Here is an 11,823-nt window from a genome sequence, read left to right as displayed (position 1 = left end):
TGATCAATGAAAATAAACCCTTTTCTCTGATAGCACTACACATGCATCAGAATTTACATTAAACAATCTATTGGGCTTAAATTGAATGACCACATCTATATGGCTGCGTATAGCTGCCACGCCAGAAAAGCCTAATCAAGATGTCTCTCTTCTGGTCTATAAATTAAAATAATGAAAAAGAAGTTGTGTAATCAGCTATCAGCTTGGGGAAGAAAGCTATTTCACTTGGCAGTCTAAACTGGGACTGGTTATCTCCCAAATCAGACAATTAAAAAAAAAATATAGGCAAACTGTGCTTAATAATAAAAAAAGACACTAAACACCACTGAAAAGGGTTTGTTGAATGACTTGTTTTACTTTAATTGGAGTAAAATGTATCTGATGGTGATGCTGAAACTGCATGGCTATATTTCTCTTAAGATCTTAAGGAAATTATAGATAGACATGCCCCTCTGCAGAAATAGAAATTGAAGGGCCACATCGACCACTGGTTTACTGTAGAGTTAACTAGTCCCTTACATAAGAGAAACAAAGACTGGGTCTAGTGCAGGGTCTAATTGGTTCCATCTTACTGTACATCACAAATCAAAACCTCAACATCTATGTATTATTTTTAGTTACAACTGAAAATCTGAACAATCCAAGGAAATTTTGGAAAGCCATTAAATATTTATCTGTCCAGGGGAAACTGTGATGAGTTACTGCCTTACATTAAGACAGCCTCTGGCTCTCTATCATATAGATGATGATAATGAGCATTTCCTGTGGTTCACTGTTTGATTCTGTCTCCAATTCTACACCTGTGAACATCACCGCTTGTCATACGAATTATACTGGTATATCTCTTGTTTCTTTCCATTTCTTGAACAATAGCATTGAACATTATGTAGATTGTATATATTGAGAAATAAAATCTTGTAAAAATCACTAATCATTTATGTTGTTGAACTACAGCATGTAGTTTTGTGGTCTGAGTGACTGATGACTTCAGTTGTGTGTATCTGTATGGGTATTAGATTGGATCAGTCCTCTTGAGAAGCCATTGCGTTTCCCATTGACTATGAGCATTAAGGTGAGCTTGGTTACCACTGATCAATACTTGGAGCACATTGAAACTCAAATTGATGTGGATCTTTGATTTTTCTTGACACCCACCATCACTTTGCCAGCATGCCATCCCAGCCAGTTGGAGACATGGATTTTCTTTGAAAGGCGCCTTGACTGCTGCTAGAGGCTCATTTAGCCAATGTCCTTCAGTGAATGAAGCTGTAGGTAGATTCACATATAGATCAATGCAGAGACATGGATGTGCCTGTATATAAGCATGCAGAGGAACGCCGAGTGGCTCATATTTCCCACACTAGCACTGATTTAAATTTAAATTACAAGTAAATGAACCTATATATTATAGTGTTTGGATTTTGTTATACTTATGGTTCATAATAATAAATAACATAGGTGATTCCTTAAAAAACAGTAAGTAAAAACAAAATAGCAAAATAACGTTGGTCTTATTTGTCAGAATGCAATTACAGTGATCCTAAATTTGCATAATCAGTAGTCAAAATGTAAATGTAAATGTTCTTACCAGGCATAAATAAATCAAAGTTACATAGAATGTGAACTGTGCATGATAAAATTCCAATTTCTTCATATATACAAACCAACATTTATGCCAGTGGTCAAGCTACTGGTACAAAATCATGAATTGTCATGTCAAGTCATCTAAAATGTTTTTCTGGATATCCAAAATAATTATTCATTTAAGTGTGTTAAAAGAGCTTGTCACTGGATTTGAATGGGTGGGGATATGGTGAATGTATACAACGACAGGCTAAGTACTATTGTTTGATGGTATTTTTCTACCACAGGGGTCTTTATAGGAACCCAGGATGCATGAATATTAGATGCCCTGATCACATCAGACAGCTCTCCTACATGAGGAGCACCAGTTCAGTTCACTCAAAGTACCTCCTGTTTCAATCCTGTCACGAAAACTTTGGACCATTGCCTCTTTTCAGCCACTTATACCACTTGTATGTGGTCTCCTGTTTTTCTGGTCACCACTCAGAGCCGTGTTTCATCACTCCTATCCTTTCTCATTCCCTCAGGATCACTCTCTGCTGCCCTCTTACCCAGTTCCCATGGTTAATAGAGAAACACAGAGGAAAAAAGGTAGCCGGAGCTCACAGCAGAGACCACTCACTGCCCTTTGACTTTTCAGTATCCTTCCATCTGTCCTTCCAAGTGCATGATACAATAGTGCAGCAATGATGTGTATGTGTGTTTGTGTGTGTCAGCATGACTGCTTGAGTTGCAATGATTAACTAAGCAAGAATTATTAGTGACACAATTGCAAATTAGATGTGTTATTTCTGGATGTTTTAGACATAAAAAAGACTAGAAATAAAGATGGCATAAAAAGGCAGTTACATACATTTGTATGGGTGTGTATGTATCCTGCATATGATTAGATATGCATCTAAATACACAATCTATGGTCAAGCACAATGCACACGTTCATTTGTTATTAACTGCACTGTAGTGATTGGAGATAAGTTGATTCCATGGAAAATCAATTTCAATTCAGTTCAGTATGAGTAAATGTTTTTAATTGCAATAGACTGGAAATGACTAAAAAAATGACCTTCATTTACAGACCAAAAATGAGACGGAATGGAAGGACTGGCAGAGTTGTGAGAGTTGTGTAAGTAAATGTGTGTCGTTGCAGTTTCTATTAACTGATACGGGACCTAAATTATCAGTTGCCCTTGTTGTCATTGTAAGTGCTTTCAGTCAGTGCTTAACTGTTTTTTATGCTTTCCCTAAATTAGAATATATCGGACACACTCACACTAAACAACAATCGACAGTAAGTGATTGATTTTAGGTATAAATATTATTAGCTAAGTTATTAAAAAGATCTCAGCCTTCTTTTTCCTGTAATAAATATATTTGACAGGGTGACAAGAAGATGCTACATCTGGTATAACTCTATAAAACATGAAAAGGTTGACTACACACAACAAAGAAAGACAGAGATAGCAGTGTGCAGCAGCTCTTCAGCAATATCTACATGTATGTGTGTGAAAAACCCATTTTGACTACTGTCTGGTGGTAATCTTTGGTTTGTGTAACTTATGAATTCATGTATTTTTCTAAAAGCACACTAAACACTAAAGAACCTAGGACTTAGGTTAGGTGCACCTCAAATCTGAAGAAGTTTGCATCTGGCACCTGCTCGTTAATGGAATTGGTTTCTAATTGCTCTCCAGTATGGCATATAACAATCTGGTGCCGGTATGTTAGAGCCAATTTAGTATATGCAATCAGTTTGATACATGCATTGTCACACCCCGCTGGTTAGGCTACTCTGCAGATGCCCACAGGATACTGAACTCCTGTAAAAACAAAGTGAGGCCAGGGCGACAGCAAACAATTTCAGGACCACGATTGGTTCATGAGCAAACTAAAAGTTTAGTTTAACAAAGAACCTACATTGGAAATGTAGAAATAAAGAAAGAATACAGGAAGAAGAATGTTATTGGAAAGCTTTATTTTGTAGGACTGCATTAATGCTTTGAACTCATATTGATACAGATTCACACATACCAGCATCTACTGCAAAGCAGGACAAGGACAAGCTGCTATCTATAAACTGAGAGAGACTTTCATGTCGAAACATTGATATGTTTAAATAGATTTTCTTGCATGGTGCCTGGACTACAAGCCTTACGAAGTCTTATTTCCATTAGTTTGGAAATTATATAATAAAATAAATTAGCTTTTCTCAGCTTTCAAAAAGCTGAAAAATGATAACTTTCACAGTCACACTGTGTGTGTGTGTGTGTGTGTGTGTGTGTGTGTGTGTGTGTGTGTGTGCGTGTGTGTGTGTGTGTGTGTGTGTGTGTATCTGTTTCTTTGCTGGAAGCACCTTTGTAGTACTATACTCTCAGGCTGGGAATGTGGCAGCTATGATTTTTAACTGTACCTTTCTTTTTCTCTGAGGCTCACTCTGAGTTTCATTTCATCACTGTTTTAAATTTACTTGGCCAATCACCAAATATCATAACCATTGCTATAACCCTTTGGAGCAAGTGTGGCGCTCAGAAGGAATGGTGGTCCATATAAAAATATATAACTCACTTGGTTGTTACCCTAAAGCTGTGTCTGGTGAATTCACTGCATAACTTTGCTGTAGTTTCATCACAAGCACATGCATAGCCAACTCCAGTAATGTGTTTTGCCACTGTAGCTGAGGAAATTATAGCAAAGTGATCCCTATGCACACAGTTTGAATTTACACAAAGACCGTCTGACCAGGAACGGATAGTTAAATCTGTTATGCTTCATTTTGCTCCACTGTGCATTCCTCTTTCCTGCTCAGCTCTGTGTCTAAAGCATCATCCTGAGATTTATCCCTGCGAGACATTCTGCTATGTCTGTATAACAGACATACAAAAACCCCACACATAGAGAAACACAGACAAATGTGACAAGCTGACTGTGATGGATATTGTTTGCGTTACAAACATTTGTGCCACAGATTCCTGCTCTCCCTTCACGTCTCATTACATTGTTGCCTGTGATGCTTGTCACAACAGCGGAAAGGCTGTCACCCTGATACAATGACTGCTGTTATGACGAGGAGAAAAGAAGAAAAACTCCTCCTGAGGCTCACTGATGCAGGAGGAAAAGTCATCAACCTGGAGTTGGAAGGAGTGATCTGCTCTGCTGCTGCTGCTGCTTCAGCACTGCTTTGGTTTTTATCAGTTTAGTCAAGGTTTCAAGTGCCTTGGTTTTGAAGCAGGAGAACAGAACTGTGGACCCAGTTAATGTAGTCATGGTCACTGGCCGAGAAGATGGTGAGTAACCCACTTGACAAGTGGAATCAAGAGGTGCGCACCTTTTAACTGACATGCTGTCTGTCTAAATGGACACAGTTGATATTATCGATTATTCACAGCACCTCCAATGTTAAGCCCTAAGAGAGACTTGCTGCTCTGAGAGCTGCAACCAAAACAAATCTGCATTTACAGAGGGCCTCTGGAAATGTTATCAAGCTCCTCTGTGACCCAGACCGAATAGTTGTGGAGGGTTTCCGACATCTGAATCCAGAGATTGTACAAAAAGCTTCAGGCGCTGATTTAACATCATTGCAAAGCTCCCCTGAGTCATCACTGCTTTCATAAGAGTTCAGGCTTCAGCATCTTAAAGGGCATAGATGTACTGTATTTTTACTGTCACTGTTTCCTTTTAACTGAAAGACTAAATCATACAGTACGACTGCAGATAAACCTTGATGAATAAGAGATGCCATGCTTGGGTGTGTACAAATATACATCAAAGTTTTCTATTTACCCTCTGGAGGGCTACATTTTGAAGACAGTGGAAGAAGAAGTTTTCTGTTCAATTCTCATTCTCTATATACTAAAAATATTTAGAATACTTGAAGCAACGTTAATTGACCACTGGGGAGCAGAAAACATCAAAACAAGCTGATAGATGCCATGGTTACTTAATTGTTCCTAAATTTCACAAAAACAAATCTCCTCTTAGTCCTTCAAACTGCCTTTCTTTGGAATATACTTTCACCACATATCTGGGACTAAAGCTCTGTTGAGATTTTAAAATCCAGACTGAAAACACATCTCTCTCTGTATGCTATGGCCTCTGCTCATTTCTCTGGCTGGGAAATCTTCACCTAACCCTTTTCTTTGACAAGTAGTTGACAAGGCCAGCTCTGTTCTGCTGCTATATGATCTCAATTCTTTTTCACATCAATCACATTGTTATATGAACATCTGTATGTCTGGGACTGCCTGTGTGTGTGTGTGTGTGTTTTACATGTTTTTTTTACGTGTTTTTTTACAAAGTGTGCAGAGGCTCTTTGAGTGATGTGCACTTTTAATTAAATTAGGCTCAAGTTGACTAAAAAGCTACAGAATTTACAAAATATTGATTAATGTTTAAGGTTTAAACCTCAATGATGTGATGAAGGGACAGAAGGCATTTGCTTTGTAGCTACAAAGTTGCTGATGGTTGTGTTGTGCCTCCTGAAAGGCAATAAATCAGAATGCCCTTTAAAGCCTGGAGCAGGATGTTCCAAACCATAAAGCAGACCCACATATCTCCTCTGAAAGGTGCAACAAGGCTTTCCTTAGCCAATCAGAATAGAGACTTTCCTTTGGGCATGGGTGGAGCCTTTTCCCAACAAGGGTGATTGGAGTCACTTTGGTGTTGGAGTAATAGTCAGAGATTTTCGTGCCAGAGATGACAGATGATGAGGGCCGTGGAAATGAGAGTAAATATAGTGCAGCTGTATAGATTCTTAGGCCAAATGGAGGTCTGTTCTTTCTTTTTGGTGCTCATGTCTCTAGTTAAATTTAATGTGACCTTACATTACTGTGGTGTGAATTGACCAGTGTGTTTTTTTTCACTGAGTGTGTTTGTGTTTACTGTGTCTGGGCCAGTCGATTTGGATCACCTGTGAGAGACCTAACAGCCTGAGGTTTTATGGGTCTAATTCCAGCAGGCTGGTCTGCGCCAGTCAGCTCTTTCACAGCAACTTATCTGAACCGAGCTGGATCACAGAATCAGCACTTATCTATTAGATGCTATCCACACACCAACAATTCACATGAACATACAATCAGAAGAGGGATGGTTGAAGGTTACAGCAGAATAAATAAAAAGGGACACAGCATGGAGCAAAGCATTAAAGACCAGTCATGTGTCACACTCTACTCTATTTTTCTTTTGATTTCAATGCCGCTTTTCTCCAGAGTTTGAGGTGGTGATCTATGACAGAGTTGGATGTACACTGTGATCAGAGGGGATTACATGCTAAGACTAGGAGGTCAAACACCATCTTTATGTCTCTCTCTCTTTATGGCTCTTTCGTTCCCTGGTTCCCGTTCTTGTGTGTTTGAAACCTTGTTTTAGCAAACTCAAAACAGGCATACCATCTTCTGTATTATATCTAGTTTCAACAAAAACTACAAACTACAAACGCTGCCTTAATGCTGTTGTCCATGCAAATCAAGAGGCCATTTGAAAGTGGTTCTGGTAAATAACTTAAAGACGGAGAGAGAAGTACCAAGCACCTGTAAACTTCGACATGCAGCACCTCCATATAGCCAGAATTGAATCATCCTATTTCATAACTTGTCCTTAGATCAAATCATGGAATAGTCAACTACCCAGGGTCACTCTTAAAATATACTAAAAGCTTGTCTATACAGAAGGTGTTTTTTACTTGTTTGTTTCACGTGTGTCTGAGGGAATAGATATGCCTCCAACTTCTATCAATACAGCTGACTACATAGGACGAATAATTGATTGCAGCGTTCACTTGCACTTTACGCACACAATCTGAAGCGTATTTTCACACTTCAAGTCTATTTTCTTCTGCTGCTCTAATAAATTAAATCAGGCATTGCCACTATACTACCTTGTCTAGACAATAAGCAAAAACGAACACAAGCTTAGTGCTATTCAAACTGAACATTAGGCAGTAATTGATCAGACAGAACTCCTTCCTTTATGTGTCATGGAGGATGATTTTTCATCCTGATTGACAAATACTGTTGAAAAACTGTGCAGGAAATGTAAACTGTATTTGTTTCGTTTTGGTTTGGAATCTGTTTAAAAATATAATAGGGTGTTTCTGTTGGTTGACTAATACTGTGTTAATGTAAAATTTTGCCAATGAAAATGTTTTATAATAAAAAAAGACCTTACAGTGGTCACATGGGACAGTAACCTTTAACTGTCCTCCAGTGTGCATGTGTAGATGTATGCCTCCCCCTACTTTTCTCAGGCTTATTGATTACGTCAAGGTTCCAATCAAGGCTGTCCGTCAGTGCAGATTAAGTAATTGATCACTCTATGGATATCTGGGTATATGGCTAAGTGTGAGTGTGTGTGCGTGTATGTGTGTGAATGCGGGGGAGAAAAAGAGAACAGGAAGAGTGTGTGTGTCGTTGTGGTTTCTTGAGTATATTTGTTCTTCAGTGATTATCGTCCTTGACTTATACAGTAGCTTCCCCAGTCTTTTGCTTCACGTTATTATCTTCATATTAGGCCACAGTGACCTAAAAAAAATAGACACACACGTACAAAAACACACATAGTGAGGACTTGTTTCATGGGGAAATGTGTATTAGCTTCTGTTTGTGCTCGAATTGATTTTCTGTTGTCCAATTTGCAGACCTAACAGAAGCCTAATCTCTCTCTTTGTCCCTCTTTGTATTAATGACCAAGCTTTCTTCCTCAGCAAGGGTGACAATTATGTGTGTGTCTGGTGTGTGCGTGTGTGTTAAATTAGACAAGAAAATGGAGTGGGAAGGGACAGCCTGTAGGCTTTTCTCTACCTTTAATGTTTTCTCTTTTTCTAAGTGTAGGAACTGTGCCATTACACAATCACAAACCATTATTGATGTCTTAGAATCAGTAAGAATAGGCTGATAGATCAGAAACTGACGAGGTTCGTTAAAAGTTCATTATAAATGGTGACATGTAAATACTGGTGTTTTAGGATCTTTCGAGCTGCAGTGCGATCGTTAAGAGAGCTTTCCAGAGGAAGAAGACTTGATATAAAAATTAATTATTTTAATGAATGCAATGCATCACCCTCAAGATTATCTATGTATTAGCCTATACGACACAATCCAGTAGGGCCACATGGGGGGAAAATGACTGGATTCTTTCTGAATTTAGAGTTTACAGTACTGTATATGGCAAATATGTCAAACTCAAGGCCCGCGGGCTGTTATAGCGACACTTAAACTAGCCCCCCCCCCAAAAAAAAATAAATGGCTAAACGAAAAGTGGACTTTGAAAACAGAGACTTTCAAAGCAGGTGGGGGACAGAATTTTACCTGTTTGTCGATATCGGAGGTAAACCTGTGTGTCTTGTTTGTGGAGCTAATGTGGCCATAATTAAAGAATATAAATATAAGACAACACTATGAGACAAAACATCAGGATAGTACAGAAAAGAAAAAAAAAAATTTAAATTCTATTTATTTTATTGAGGAAAAGTTGTTGAAGTTTGGCTGTTTACATTCATATTTCTGGATAATATATTTATGTATACACATATACATATATATATATATATATACACACACACACACACATACGTATATATATATATATATATATTTATATATATATATATTTTTTTTTTTTTTCCACAAAGAAGTAAAAAACAGCCAAGGTTTTCTTTTCTTTGTCAAAAAAACAACACCTGTATTCTTTCGACAGAACACCATCAATATACCAACTACCGACCGGCTACTCTCTTGTGTGGGAGTTTGTGTCTTTCAAAACATACCGTTTTGGCTCTTAATTACCAAGCCACCCAAGAACACTACACAATTCATTACTTCAGTTTCATCAAAACTGTAACCATAGATACTGAGATATCAAGTTTAACAGGAAAATTATCTCAAATGTCACTCCCCAATTATAAATTTACATCAATGTAATTAATTGATTAATATTCATGTTTTCACAGTGTTGATAAATGTTTTTCATTAAAGGGGTGACTTCTCTGGACTGAGAAAGATGTTTTTATTTCTTAAACTTTCACTTGATTTGGTTTAAAAAGCCTGAGAGACATGATTTGGCACAAAGGCACACACATATGCACACACACAGACAGACAGATCCCCATAGACAAGCTTTGAACTTTCCTTCTCTCTGACATTTGCTCTCTGTGCCAAAAAGTCAGAGACAAAGAGGACTGGAGGACTGAAGATCAGCTTTAATGAGCTGATAGGGCAAAACTGTTTTAGAAAAATAACAGAATGATAAAAGAAAATAGTAAAGCAAGCAGTCAAAAGATGGAAGAGATATTTGTTTTCACCATAGACTGCATAGATAAAGATGAACGACATGACAGCTTCCCAAAAGAGACGCTAAACCATCTCGATCGCTCCTGTAGTGGCTCGCTGCAGAACAGATCATAAACTACTACTACCCCTGCATGTTAGCGGATGGGACATGGCTGAAACTAAGTTACGTTTTAATTAGTTATTTGATGTTATGTAAAGGGGTTGTGACATCATGATTGAAGCCTAACCCACGATTGAGTCATGCAGATGTATGGGCAAGAACTCAATACCACAACTCCACCCCCTTAATCACTACTGCACACACTCACACAAATGACATCACCAGGGCAAGATGGCAGTGCCCATTTTTATTACCCTTTTTCACAACTTTTTTTTGAAACTTAATTACATCTCCTGAAGTTTTCATGTTTTGTTGGTATCGGTTGAGTAACTCCTGACGTCTGAGTATATGGAGGGTAGCTCCTAACACATGAATCGTTAACATTGCCAATGATTTCCAGTTTCACCTAAAATATTAGGCAATTTCAGTTTTATTTAATATTTGTTTGTTATCAATTGACTGAAAAACAGAAAACTAGAATGACATTAAATAATTAAGCCCAAATCAGCAAAAATGTGTCGTACAAAGTCATGTGAAGGTGTGAAGATCTTCACGTTCTGTCTTGAAGCCACTGGTCTTGGGCTGATGATGCTTGGCAAAAAGCCTTGGGAAAATACATGATGTGGAAAGTTCCTATGGGTGTATTACGTTAATTTCTACATGATGGTGCTCCAGATCAATAGACACCACTATAGAAAGCCACCAGCATCTGGCACAATGATCTGTAACACTGCCTTTGATTTCTTCAAAGGCCAGGACATCTTTGCTAGGCCAGGACCTTCCATATCATTTATTCTTTCAAGACATCTAAAACAAAAAGGAACAAAAGTATTGAAATTGAAATTTAACCTGGTTTGTAAGCTGGTTTTTGAAGAAGATATGTGTATTTAAGGCTCTAATACTGGTTAACGTATAGGAAAACATTTGTTAAAATTGAAGTCATTGATTTCTTGACAAACAAGAAAGAGCTGCATAAAAATCCCCATTTAAAAAATATGAATAAAAATAATTAACTATGCAAACCCTTAGTTGTAATAAAAGGGTATGAGAATATAAGAGATAAGGGTATAAAATCGATTAAAAAAAACAAAACAAAAACAATGATTCCTCAGTTCAAATTGACCAATTGTGGCCTTGTCAAGGAGCTCGACTTACTTAAATGAGGTTCAGTATGGATATTTTCTGCTCTAGTCTATAAACTGAATGATGGCGCATTCATTTATCTCTCCACTCTGAAACTTTCATTAGTGCTACACAGCTAATCAATGCAAATGTATGGATTCAATTAGCATTTTATTTATTACTAGCCATCCCCATCCCCCTACCAATACCACAAACTGATTAACCATTTACATTTGAGAAAGGACAAAGGTAAAAGACCTCCATATCAACTCCATTGTCCATCCCTAAAGAAGAATATAAAGGAGGAGAGGAGAGGAGATGGATGTGTAGTGAAAAGCAGATTCAGCACTGGGAGGACAGATGTGTGGCATGTTTCTCCCACCACAGGTTTCCACTTCTTGTAGCTAGCTTCTAAGTTATTAATAGCTGGAGATACTCAGACACTAACACACCCACAAAACTGCAGCATAGAACAGGTGGGCCATTAACAGCTCATAATCTGGGCTCTACACAGCTCTGTGCTGATGGGATGGAAACAGGGAAGTCTGTCAGGTAAAAAATAGTAAGAACTGACAAAGAAAAGCTAGGACCAACAACCAAGTTGAAACAAACAGCGTTGTTGTACACATCCACCGCTGAGGGAACACAGCTACACTACAGTAAAATCTTTCATTTCATTTTTCCTTTCTCCCTATATTCTTTACCTACTTTTTTCCAGTATTTCTACCACTTACTAGG

This window comes from Pempheris klunzingeri, chromosome 9 (assembly GCF_042242105.1).
Source record: "Pempheris klunzingeri isolate RE-2024b chromosome 9, fPemKlu1.hap1, whole genome shotgun sequence".
Taxonomy (NCBI): Eukaryota; Metazoa; Chordata; class Actinopteri; order Acropomatiformes; family Pempheridae; genus Pempheris; species Pempheris klunzingeri.
Note: the sequence above shows the minus strand (reverse complement) of the source record.